Raw genomic sequence first — 14,300 nt, 5'->3', positions numbered from 1 at the left:
AAAAATTATTTATACATTTACTAATTTCAAGGACCATGAATGCTATACAGAGAAATCAGTTTGTTAGAACAAATGACTGAATCATTAGCCTAACACTAGTACACACACAACACTAGTATACACAGAACATCATGAACTCAAAAAACCTGCCAATTTTTAACAAAGGAGTCACACATTATCACAATACCCATGTTTAGCACCTGCCAGTCATAAAAAATCAATCATACACCTTACTGCAAGAACCAAAATACCATGACAAAATCCATATAAAAATATAAAACATTGCAATTTAGAAAAACCATAATTCTTACAAAGTTTATGACACTATGCATGACAGAATTAACTATATCTCACCATCCTAAAATAACCATCCGCCATGGTAAAGCAACTGGTCAAAAGACATACACAACGAAGAGAATTTTGTATTTAAGCAAAATCAGCATTCACATTTTATTTACAAGACTATTCAATGACAAAATGCATGACAGAATCAACTATATCTCACCATCCTAAAATAACCATCCGCCATGGTAAAGCAACTGGTCAAAAGACATACACAACGAAGAGAATTTTGTATTTAAGCAAAATCAGCATTCACATTTTATTTACAAGACTATTCAATGACAAAATAAGCTGGAACGCCAAATTGTTAAATTGGTGTTCCACTAGATTCATTGGCTCGCACACTTACAAAAATCAGGAATGACAAAAAGAAATAGAGCTTCATTGAGAAAGACAACTGTTTCTAGGTGTTTCTCCTGCATGCCCATATTCTCTGGAACTTCCAATGCTTCACCATGAACTAATACATCATTATCCTCTGCATCAACAACAACTGGCACTTCACTTCCAGACATTCCCTATTCATAGAAAATGAAATAATAATCTCAATCTCAAGGCAATTTTTTTTTATAAAAGACCAAAAGAAACACAAGGATCATTAACAGACTTCAAATATAACAAAGTCCAGAGCAATGGACTGAAAATATGTGAAGATAGGACATCAAGCAGAAGGGTGTTGAGTAGCCAGGGCTTGAGAAAGAACATGGTCACAACTGAGCAATGTTCTTTACATATCACATCCCAAACACACTACCAAACCTAAGTACCATGCAGTGATGGACAGAAATTGCAGTACAATTGAGAAAGCATAAACACATATTTACCTCATCTTCTAAAGCAGATATAGGTGAATGTGCATCTCCTTTGAGATTGGAGATTGAATCTTTTTCCATTTTTAAAATCTGCATTGTGATTGTAAAAACAAAACCCACCATTTTTTATTTCAAAGTTCAATATCATATGAATAACAAACATGCCACAATAAGGACATCCAATACAATAAACTGTGACTCATATTTTTTAACCTTGCAATAAGACTATTTATATAATCATTATATCTTGATCAATCAACTCAGAACTGGTGTCCTTGATAAGCCATGGTGCTGAACAAAATTTCAAATATATGATCTCATTATAGAAAAATTAAAAACATTCATTTCAAGAAACAAATTTTTGGCAGATGAAAAGAATAACTACATTAATAATTAAAACAAAAATATTCAATCATAAGCAGAGCAATAGCATCACATTTCCCTCTCTAATAATAATTTGGGCAAATGGCCAATATGACTAAATGATTGCTAAGAAATTATTAGCTGAATGGAGCTAATAATACACATTATTAAAAGTGATTTTCTAGTGATTCAAACAACAAACCTGAAGATTCCATTTTTGTATATGCTCCTTGGTTGACGGATATGCTTAATACTAATTATGAACATAGCACCTTTGACGGATAAGCCTCTTAAAACATAGCACCTTTGAGCCAGACAGATAACATACCCATATCATCTGTTAAAGATTAAAATTTTATGGAGTATTCAATAAAGCACATGACAAAGTATATACCCTCCATTTAACTCAAAAGGGATACGCTGTTTAAGGTTGATTTCACATTAAGAAGCTTTACACATTTTGTTATCATTCAAGCCAATGATTATTTTTTAATATGACTTTTTTATCACGCTATGTTAAATTTATAGTTATTTAAAATACTTATCAGAAAGGATCCCAAGTGATTAATCAGTGTCTATGCGACATCAAATAGCCTACACGATGTTGTAACTGATAAAGAATAGGAGAATAGATTCTTGAAGCATATGCATAAAGGACTCTGGAGACAGTTCAGTTTTATCCTTCACACTCATATGCTATGCAAACACTAGAGGTGCCTGATATTGTAATTTCAAGCAGTCCATTGAAAAACTTCTCACAGAGGAAAGGGAAAATGAAAACATGAACCATCCTCGAAGATCTTCAAAATGGTCAACAAAAAGGGTCCAAGATGGGCCAAGAACTAGTTTCAAATGAAACATTTTGAAAAGAAATGTTTGCATTCTAAACGAAGAGAAGGCCGATATGCAAATGTATTGGATTATGGCCATCCATGACAAGTCCTTGGGGTTGGATTGAATCTCAGTGGAATTTGAAAGGTAAGGGGCTACTTTGGTATTAGATTCTCATTTACAAGTGAGGTTTTGAAATGAAGGCCATATTATCAAAATGGTGCAGTTCTGTTTATGACACATTAGGATGCTGGATTCACAGCATTGCAGGCTCCTTGGTGGACTCCAATAGGGATAACATTCCCCGTTCAATAGCTTGATTGTTGGGAAGAAGAGTTGATCAAATTGATTCACAATAATTTGGGAAGGCACCTTAACGCCTGCTTCAATTGTGACTCAAGTGCAAAGGATAAAAGTTTGTGAAAAGAAGCTATGAATTTAAGGACACTGTTACATAAGTTTATATAGCAAATTTTGAAAGCAAGTCCCTATTTTTGAAAATATCAGTTTAGGTGCAACACACACCACAAGTATGGTCATGTAAAGCATTAATTCACAATTTGGAGGGTAGAAGAACTAAATGAATGACGTCAAGAAACTCTTTACTATGATTTTGGTGGTGAAGCTTAGGGCTAATACATAACACCACGTGATCTATGTGCAATTCGTACAAACTGCTTTAATGTAGATCTACCCGCTCTGCATTTGTACCAAAATGAGAATCGATCTTGGCAACCTCGAAGGTAACACCAACCTCAGCAACACTATTGGCAGTGAACCTATCCTTTGTCAAATCCATCATCAACACTATTGGCAGTGAACCTATGTGTTGTCAAATCCATCATCAAAGATGCACTTTGGAAACAAACTAAAGGAGATATATTAACACATCTAAGATCCTCCACAGAATTTAACCCCAAAAGCACTCAGTACAACCGTATGCAGGAGATCATCTTTGGAAACAAACTAAAGGAGATATATTAACACATCTAAGATCCTCAACAGAATTTAACCCCAAAAGCACTCAGTACAACCGTATGCAGGAGATCTAAAATTTTTGGAGGCTACGTTACAGGAAATGCCTAAAGCACCCAGTACCCATTCAGAAAACTTGCAAAAACACCACGAAATTGCCCTAAGCCATACCATATTGTGCTTTTCCACCAGTGTGTACAAAAGGGATCAGGAGTCTTTTCAAGGCAGCTTCGCATGGAGGAATGTAGCTTTGTTAAAGATCGAATAAATTTAAATAGGACTGCAGGTTCCATGTCATTGCATGTTCACTCTGTGATTTATACTACGCCAGCAGGAAATATAGGTTGCAAACAAGGGATGACAATTTGGCTTTCAACTATAATGTCTAGAATTCATTGACTTTGCCAAATAGTGATTCAGCAGTCTTAGATTTCACCATTTGAACATAAAATGTTCCTTGCAATTTCCAAATCGCTGAAAGTGTAAAAAATTTAACCCTTGGGCACAAAAGAAAAAGAAAAAGGGTGTAAAAAATTTAAGCCCTGGGCACAAAAGAAAAAGAAAAAGGGTGCCAAAGAGCAATTTATGCAGAAACAACTCATGAAAAAAAGAAGAGAGGTTTTGCAATATGTGACATCTGGATTTGAATTGAAAAAGTGCATTAGATGCCCAATAATGCATATCTACAATAAGGAATGGAAGGTATGAAATTTGGGCATGTAAATCTAAAGTCTATGCAATGCCAAAAAAACTGTCAATCTGCATAGTAAGTTCAAGATTGTTGGGAGCAGAGAACGAGAGTGGGAGCCTCATTCAAGCAGAATAAAAATTACAATCATAAGGTGCCCAGGCACAGTCTAGAATTACTATGAGGCCCTTTACATTGATTTTCACATATAAACAAATAGCGAAAAATATGGTAACTAAATATCCCTATAATGATAATTGAATGATATAGAGCTTAAATGTTCTTGATTTGCTTGTATTCAGTTGTGTAAATTCTAAATGGTATCTCATGGGTGATTTATTAATTGGTGGGAACAATTACATAGTTGTATACATCACTCTTCTCTGTAATGTTCATTGTGTAGCCATACTCTGCAAGTAACCAAAATCGTTTAGTCTCAAGTACTAGGTCCAAGGGTTAACTATTCCTTCAACATCCCGTGGATGTTTTCCTGGCCTTGTCTTCTTTTGAGACGTACCATTTGGGTGGGGCAGACAACAAAAAATGCAGATAAATCCTCTTTTGCTCTTACAAGTGAACCGAGGCTCCTTTGGCACAGTACCAATCATTTTGATATGAAGGGCTTCCCAATATGCACTTTTCCATTGGACAAAGCAAGGCCACATTTGCCTTTTTGGACCAAAATAGTATGAACTAAACTGACGAACTTAATGATATTCCTGTTTTTCACTGAATGTGAAGCACATTGATACTATGCTTCTGAATATGGGCAAACATAATGCCAATGTTGAATTTCTGCATAATCACCATAATGAATCGGATGCATGTTTATCCTTCTCTTGCAAGGAAGAAGGATTCCAATATCTTAGCTTGGGTGAAATGCTTGGGTGAAATTAAGTTCAAAATGTTTATGTAACAACAATCAATTACATACCTCGCGTTTGGTCGAATATCGTCTCAGTCATCTTCCATTCCCACTCCCTGCTCGTGCTTGAGCAATAACAATGAGAAGGGTCGTGTCCCCGAAAAAGTACAACCACATTCACGACAGTAAAAGGATGTTAACACGACAATAAAACGAAGTTAATACCCGGGTGAGTTTGACTTGTTGAGATGTCATAAATTATAAAAAGTTATAAATTTATTACAGAAACCTACACAATCGTTTAAAGTTTCAAACCAGAAATTGTATTCTAATTGGACTCTGAAATAGATTTAATAATCGTTGTCAACAAAACAATGTTGAACATCCAATAATTCTTTATAATTGATTGCAGGCATCGTCATATAAATTTACTCTGGGCTGGGATGTTCTGGCTGGACGAAGGGATGGAATTGTTTCATTGGCTTCAGAAGTCGCTACAAATATATCTGCCTCTACCTTCAATGTAAGCACCTCAATGTAAACCAATTGACACAGAAGTTTGCAGTGAGAATTCCCAGCAAAAGAGAACAATATCCCAGCAGGCGTATAGGTACGAGAATATTGGCCCGACTTCTCTGTTAGAATTAATGAGAGCACTACTTATTCCATGAATGCCCTTTGGTCTCTGGGCACCAATTCAAATGAGTCATACCTGTGAAATGAAATGAATCACAGCTGCTAAGGACGAGCCCCATTATTTCACTGGCTTCAGAAATCGCTATATTTTATACCTGCGGCTACTTTCAATGTAAGCCAGATGACACAGGTTTGCATTGAAAATTCCCAACAGAAGAGAACAATATCGCAGGGGCCGTACAGGTACGAGAACGTTGGCCCGCCTTCGCGGTTAGAATTAAATGACAACACGTATGGTCAGGTATACCTACTACCCGCCTTCTCGGTTAGAACTAAATGACAGCACTTATAGTCAGGTATACTTACTCCATGAATGCCTTTTGATCTCTCGGCACCAATTCAAATGAGAAATAAAATGAATCACAACTGCAAAAGACAAGCCCTACAAAGTGTACAATGTGAAATGTAAATTAAGCTAGGTTAATGAGTCATATCTGGGAAATGATATGAATCGCAACTGCAAAAGACAAGCCCTACAAAGTGTACAATGTGAAATGTAAATTAAGCTAGGTTCTGAACACCAACTATGGAGATGACACCCCCACAAAGTGTACAATGGGAAATGTGAATTCAGCTAGGTTCTGAGCACCAATTATGGAGATGGCAGAACTATGCAAATGGCAGGTAGGAGGACCATGTAGATGGCAGTGGCACCAGTCACCTTTTCAAGACACCGCAGAGTAGGACTATGTAGATGGAAGATGGCACCATTGCTACTTTCTCTAGACACACCAACATATTCATATAATAACTAAGGATATTTGCTGAGCATAAATCTCTGAATATTTGCTAGCATTACTTCAATTCAGAATTGAAAATTATTCATAATTATTTATGAAGTACATCTTTTGAGTCACATATGAGATACATCTTTTAACTAAGATATGAGTGAATATAATGTCAGAGATGCCAAGGTCAGAGGCCAAATAAGACTTCCAATTTTTTTATTGACTAAACTAGTATGTGATATGCCAGCGAAAAAATGAAATAACAAACTAATACTTTGAGTTAATTGTTTTTAATCGCTGTAAACGGCTTATATTTCAAAGCATATCGATTACCATAGTCACTGGACTAATAAGAAAATGGATTTCATGGGCAAGCAACACAGATTTAATAGATATGGTTGTTTTATTCATTATTAAGAAAAGGTAACAAAATCAAAGGCAGTGAAAGTTTCATAATAACAACCCTAATGAATAAATGATGATGGATTTACCCCTACTTGGGAACTAGATTGATAATACTCAACCCAAAATCAAAGGGCGATGCTGATCTGTTCCCACATCTCATTATTGGTATCAGGAGCGACAGGTAATTTAATTTGCACATCCAACGGCAGCAGTTCCCGATTGAATAGACTGTAGCACGTTTCCTCCCACCCCATATCTTCCTCTACCACCACTTCGTCTCCATCTTTCTTGTATTTGAAGCGTATCTCCGCTGACATTTCCAAATCAAACACCCTGCGAACATATTCTTCCAACTCTGAAAAAGAGATAGCGAGAGGGTCTTCCGATGATTTGCGAACCACTAAACGCCGAGCGAAGCCATTGGGGTCTCCGAACTCCAGACCTTTATCATGGCATGCTCTATGGCGCCGAGTTTTTTCTACAAAATGAGATGAGATAACTGAAGATCTCCAAACCCTTGGAGAAGAGGGATTAAATCATCTGCCGTGAAGTGAAGAAAATGAAAGAGACTATCATTTTTATATATAGTGTAACGGAAGATGATAAAGGCTATGTTATTAGTTCCAGGTAAGGGAAGGTAATATTATATTAGTACGATGTAACGGAAGGTGGGTTTTCGGTTACATCGAATTAATAATATAATATTAGTGGTAAGGGTGCCTTTATCATCTTCGGTTACACTATAGATCAAAAGGTAACATATTGTTCTCATATGTTAGATGTCACTTTAGGAAGTAGGTAACATATTGTTCTCATATGTTAGATGTCACTTTAGGAAGTCAGAAGTATGGGTTCTCTTTCATGGGCTTGGTACCTGATCTGATCTGATCTGACCTCAGCCGAGCTGAACCGACCCTCCCTTCCAAGCTCTCTTGCACATCTATTTCGTCTGCCAAGCTGTATTTCCTATCTCACCTGAGTCAACTGGTTAATACCACGATATTATAATACAATGTACACCCATCTCGCTCATCAAAAGCTAGAAATACCAGCGCGTGGTCATTAACGAAAACTATTGTTGCTCAATTCAGAACTATTAAGGGCCTTAATTAATAAAAGGCCCTGGATTATTCGTGCACAAAAAGCCTCCAAAGGATAAAAGGCCCTGGATTATTCGTGCACAAAAAGCCTCCAAAGGAAGGATAATAGCTCTCTTTGGCCAGCTCTACTTACTATGTCTCTGGCTTTGCTCGCTTCAATGCTCCATCTACTTCTGGATCTACAGAAAAATTTATCACATAAACCACTGGCTATGGGTTTGTAAACTATAAATATGTTCGATCTGGAACACTTTGCGCTGGATCTTTATCTGGTACAAGAAGGGATACTAGGAAAGAAGCTATTGCGTCTGGCTCTACTTCTCACTCTGGTCCCGCTGCTAGTAGATATGCTCCTCTATCTGCTGGTGGTGCTAGGACTGAACCTATTGATCCAGTTGCTTCACCACTAATATCTTAGTAAGTTCCAATTTCAATTGTTGTCCTACCATTCAGTGACATTAAGAAACAGAGGTACAAGCTGCAGAAGAGGCAGTTGACCTCATTTGGTCACCGTAGGTGAGATGGGATTCTAAAGCTGCCATTTTCACCACCCAATACAGTAACCAATGTGAATATGCTTATGTACCATTGCTCACCAATACTCATACAAATCAAAAGCACATTTAATAATTAAATATAAAAAAATATTTAAATTAAATTCATAAGCTATTATTGATAATATAAAACAAATATTAATACCAAATACATATTCCGGATTTCAATATCATTAATTCTTTTAAATCATTTAACTATTAAAAAACATACCCAATTTCCAAATCAAATTCATAAAAAATACTAAATAGTAACGCTCTAACATATGTCAACCAACAACAAAGACAACTCCACAATCGAAATGATTAAGAGCCCAATGACCCCATACAGGAATAACCAAGAGAATCCAAACAGCAATGACAAAAAAATGAAACACCAAAAGATGAATGAAAATGTAGGGTTGTTATTTTGTAAGAAATTCAAAGGTGTATGGCATTTTTTCTAATAATTTGAGCATTTTATTGACAAGATGGTCCACAGTTACTCTTCATTCACGGAGATTTTTTTTTCTTTTTACTTCTAATTCAAATTTGTATTTGAATTTTTAACCTATGGGAACAAATTCATGGCCTCTCTAACCGTGTGGAGGTTAAGAGAAGCCTCAGGAAATAATGCTTGGTAAAGTGAGATTTTACTAATTTCAAAAAATACTTTATATATTTACTAATTTCAAGGACTATGAATGCTTTGCAAAGAAATCAAAAAATATTTTATACATTTACCAATTTTAAGAATAAAAATATTTTATATTTTATACATTTACTAATTTCAAAGACCATGAATGCTAGGCAGAGAAATCAGTTCGTTAGAACAAATGATTGAATCATTGACTAACACTAATATACATAGAACATCAAAAACTAAAAAAAACCTGCTAATTTTTAACACACATTATCACAAGACCCAAAAAAATCAATCATACACCTTACTGTAAGAGCAGTGTTTGGCATGGTATTGTGGTACACCAACAATACCAGGACAAAATCCATATAAAAAGTAGAGTGGTACACCAACAACACCATGACAAAATCCATATAAAAATATAAAATATTGTAATTTAGCAAAACCATATTTCTCACAAAGTTTATGACACTATGCCATGACAGAATTAACTATATCTCACCATCCTACAATAATCATCCTCCGTGGTAAAGCCAACGAAGAGTATTTTGTATTTAAGCAAAATCAACATTCACATTTTGTTTACAAGACTATGTCATGACAAAATAAACTAGAACACCAAATTGTTAAATTGGTGTTCTAGGTGTTTCTCTTCCATGGCCATGTTCTCTGGAACTTTCAATGCTTCACTATGAACTGATACATCATTATCCTATGCATCAACAATTGGCATTACACTTCTAGACATTTCCTATTTTTAGAAAATGAAATAATAATCTCAATTTCATGGCATTTGTTTTTTATAAAAGACCCAAAAAAACACAGATCATTAACATCCAGAGCAATTGACTGAAAATATGTGAATATAAGACATCAAGCAGAAGGGTGTTGAGTAGCCAGAGACAACTGAACAATGTTATTTACATGTCACATCTCAAACACACTACCAAACTTTAGTACCATGCAGTGATGAACAGAAATTACAATACAATTGAAAAAGCATAAACCCATATTTACCTCATCTTGTAAAGCGCTGATATAGGTGAATGTGCATCACTTTTGAGATTGGAGATTAAATTTTTTCCATTTTTTAAATTTGTATTGTGATTGTAAAAATACAACCCACCAATTTTTATTACAAAACTCAATATAATATGAATAACAAACCTACCACATTCAAAACATCCAAAACAATAAAATGTGACTCATATTTTTTGACCTTGCAACCAGACTTTTTAACCTTACAAAAAGACCATTTATATAATCATTATATCTCAATCAATCAACTCGGAACTCGTATCCTTGATAAGCCATGGTGCTGAACAGAATTTCAAATACATAATCTCATTATGAAAGTTTTAAAAACATTCATTTCAAAAAACGAATTTTGCGGATGAAAAGAATAACTACATTAATAATGTAAACAAAGATATTCAATCATTAGCAAAGCAATATCATTCAAGCTTTAAGAAGCTTTACATATTTTGTTATCATTCAATCCCGTGATTGTTTTTTAATATGATTTTTTATCACGCTATGTTAAATTTATAGTTAGTTAAAATAGTTATCAGAAACGATCCCAAGTGATTAATCAGCATCTATGCGACATTCAAATAACCTACACGTACAGGCACAAGAACGTTGGCCCGCCTTTTCGGTTAGAATTAAATGACAGCACTTACAATCAGGTATACTTACTCCCAGTCTTCTGGGTTAGAACTAAATAACAGCACTTACAGTCAGGTATACACTTACTCGATGAATGCCCTCTGGTCTCACGGCACCAATTCAAATAAGTCATATCTGCTAAATGAAATGAAACACAACTGCAAAGGACGAGCCTCACAAAGTGTACAATGTGAAATGTGAATGAGTGTAAAATGTGAAATGTGAATTAAGCTAGGTTCTGAACACCAACTATGGAGATGGCAGGACCATGAAGATGGCAGGTAAGCGAACTATGTAGATGGCAGGTGGCACCAGTGCCAGTTTCTCTAGACACCGCAGCTTAGGAGGACTAGAGGACTATGTAGATGGAAGGTGGCACCAGTGCTATTTTCTCTGGACACTGCAGCATATTCATATAATAAAGAAAGATATTTGTTGGGAATAAATCTCTGAAAGATATTTGCTGAGCATAAATTTCTGAATATCTTTAATCCCTGCAAACTACTCATATTTCAAAGCATATAGACTAATAAGAAAATGGGGATTTCATAAGTGACCAACACAGATTTAATAAAATGGATTTCATAATCGAGCAACACAGATTTAATAGATATTTTTTTGTTCATTATTCTGATCCAACCCTACGATATATGAGAAAAGAAAAGGTAACAGAACCACAGACACGATATATGAGAAAAGAAAAGGTAACAGAACCACAGACGGTGAAAGTTTCATAATAAAGACACTAATGAATAAATAATAATGGATTTACCCTTACTATATTGATAAAAAAAGACAAAACAGATTTTCATGGGTTTATATCAAGTCATAATCATCCGATCATACAAAGCAGCTCATCAAAGAAAAAGATCGTCCATATAACTGTTTTCAAAAAAAAGATTGGCCACATGACTATTTTTCAACAAGAAAAGAGCAAAAATAACAAAAGAATGTTGCAGAGATCGCCACAAAGGAAAAAAAAGAAAGAGGACCAAATCACAGTAGCAAAGATGATGAGAATTAAATCTCAAACCATCCCATATCACAACCCTGCCGCCAGAGGACTTCTCAAAAACTACATTGATAAACTCAACACAAAATCAAAATTTTTCCTAAAACATATAAAATAAGCGGTCGGAGTGAACATCTTTTCTTGATTGGATTGTTCAGAAGATTATGTTATGCGGGTGGCCGCAAATAAATGGGATTCGTAGGGATGCTGATCTCTTCCCACATCACTTCTTTGGTACCAGGAGCGACTGGTAATTTAATTTGCACATCCACCAGCAGCACTTCACCATTGGATAGACTGTAGCACGTTTCCTCCCACCCCATCTCTTCCTCTACCACCACTTCGTCTCTATCTTTCTTGTATTTGATGCGTATCTCAGTTGATTCTTCCAACTCAAAGACCCTGCGAACAAATTGTACCAAATCTGAAAAAGAGATAGCGGGAGGGCCTTCGGATTTCTCGCGAACCACTAAACGCCGAGCGAAGCCATTGGGGTGTCCAAACTGACACAGACATGATATTAGATGATACAGTTGCATTCATAAAACAAAAAGTATGATTATGATACAACGCAAATAAAATACAATTAAAGAGATCTATTCAGTCCTGAAAAAGGAATTACTGACCGGCAAAACCCATTTTTAAGGAGCATAACACACACACAGAGAACTCCATACCTTTATCGCGGCATGCTCCATGGTGTAGAGATTTCTCTACAAAATGCGCTGAGATAACTCAAGATATCGAATCCCGCTATCGAATCCCTTGGAGAAGAGGCATGAAATCATTTCGCAGTGAAGAAAATAAAAGAGGGTATCCTCTTTTATAGTGTAAGAGATGATAAACTAATATCATAGTTTAAATATTATTTTTCAAACAAAATAATGGTTTTAATAAATTAATTTAAATATTATTTTTCAAAAATTAGTCCTTTAATATAGCCGTTACATATTAATATAAATTAATAAACTAATATAATATTTGGTTTTAATAAATTAATTTAAATATTATTTTTCAAACACTAGTCATTTCATATATCCGTTATCTATTAATATTTTTAATCAATTAATGAAATATTTTTTCAAAAACTAACCGTTTAATATAGCCGTTTCATATTTAATATTTTAATAAATTAATAAAGTAATATTATTATTTAAATATTATTTTTCAAAAACTAGTAATAATTGGTTTTAATAAATTTATTCAAATATTAATTTTCAAAAACTAGCCGATTAATATGTTACCTATTAATATTTTTAATAAATTAATGAAATAATATCATTATTTAAATATAGTTTAAATACTAATTTTCAAAAAATAATAATATTTGGTTATAATAAATTAATTTAAATATTATTTTTCAAAAACTTACATATTAATATAAATTAATAAACTAATATCATTATTTAAATATTATTTTTCAAGAACTATTAATAATTGGTTTTAATAAATTAATTTAAATTTAAATTTTGAAAAACTAATATATTCGTTACTTAATAATATTTTTTTAATATATTAGTAAATTAATATTATAATTTAAACATTATTGTTCAAATATAATCCTTACTTGAAATTATGTTTCTACATTGCTATCTATTTAAGCCTTTGCCATGGTTTGCCTCTTCATCTGGCCCTGATATGAAACACAGTTGTTCGTTCAAAACGGGTTAGCAAAAAAATTCTCTCATCTGATTTCTAGTGAAAGAGTTTGTTTAATATAAAAAGATCTTTAGTTTCCATATAAAAAGGATAGTTAGATGGTTTTTTTTTTTTTTTTTAATTTTTATTATAGCGTGGATAGCCAATATTTAAAGAGATTTGATTTTTTGGTTTTTTAGAATTAAGATGAATTTAGACTCTTTTATTTATTAATTATAAATATAAATATTTTTATTTTTATTTTATTTTATTTTTGTTTTTATATAATTTGATGTAGTTGAGTTGAGAGGCTAATTCCATAATTTAGTGTGAAAACCATGTGTAAATATGTTCATGCTCAATTTGGAGATGACATGTGTCTCTTAAAATAAAAATAAATGTTCTCTAAATAGAAAATCAAGGTGGGCTACAATTAAAAAAATATGACAATTTCATATAAAGTAAAAAAAAAAATATGCCAGTAAGGTGATTAAACTTTATACTTTTCAAAAATATTTTAACAAGGTATTTAAATAAATTATTTGAAGATCTATGTTAACTAATTTATGTGAATATCAATATAGAAAAAAATGTTAAAAGAAAATATTTTAATGTTGTATCTAATAAAATATCCAATGTATTTTATATAGCATTGAAGAATACAATTTAAATGGTGAAAAAATAGACATTGTTGTTTTCAATCTGAAATAAATTTGCACCTCAAGAAATTTGAATATTGATCCCCTGCTCTCTCATGGTAAATTCATGCTTAAGATGGATCTATGCTAGTTAAATGGTTTAATAGGGTGGAAAATATTTTCTAGGATTGTTTATCAATAATTATTAGGTGAATGATAGAGATTTAGGGTCCACTAAATATTCTAGAATAGATAGAATTAATTATATAATAAAACACTAAAGGTAAGCAAATGGAATTTTTATTACCTAGTTCCAAATTGTATGGTTTGACCAATCATTTATTTTTTTATTTGAATTTGATATGG

At 33.5% G+C, this 14,300-nt stretch overlaps 1 long non-coding RNA gene across 1 annotated transcript; it reads right to left on the bottom strand.

The window, feature by feature from the left end:
- Window positions 1-553: 553 nt before the first annotated feature.
- Window positions 554-1,423, bottom strand: LOC149235944 (uncharacterized). The gene is made up of 2 exons (XR_016268363.1): window positions 1,167-1,423; window positions 554-860 (listed from the first exon to the last, which is right to left on the bottom strand). It is a non-coding gene; the product is annotated as an uncharacterized LOC149235944 (long non-coding RNA).
- Between the last annotated feature and the right edge of the window lie 12,877 nt (window positions 1,424-14,300).

The sequence above is a fragment of the Pinus tabuliformis genome, chromosome 8 (genome assembly GCF_031772625.1).
Source record: "Pinus tabuliformis cultivar Carrire ecotype Pingquan chromosome 8, CPIR1, whole genome shotgun sequence".
In the NCBI taxonomy this organism is placed as follows: Eukaryota; Viridiplantae; Streptophyta; class Pinopsida; order Pinales; family Pinaceae; genus Pinus; species Pinus tabuliformis.
This window is presented reverse-complemented; position numbering and strand designations above follow the sequence as displayed.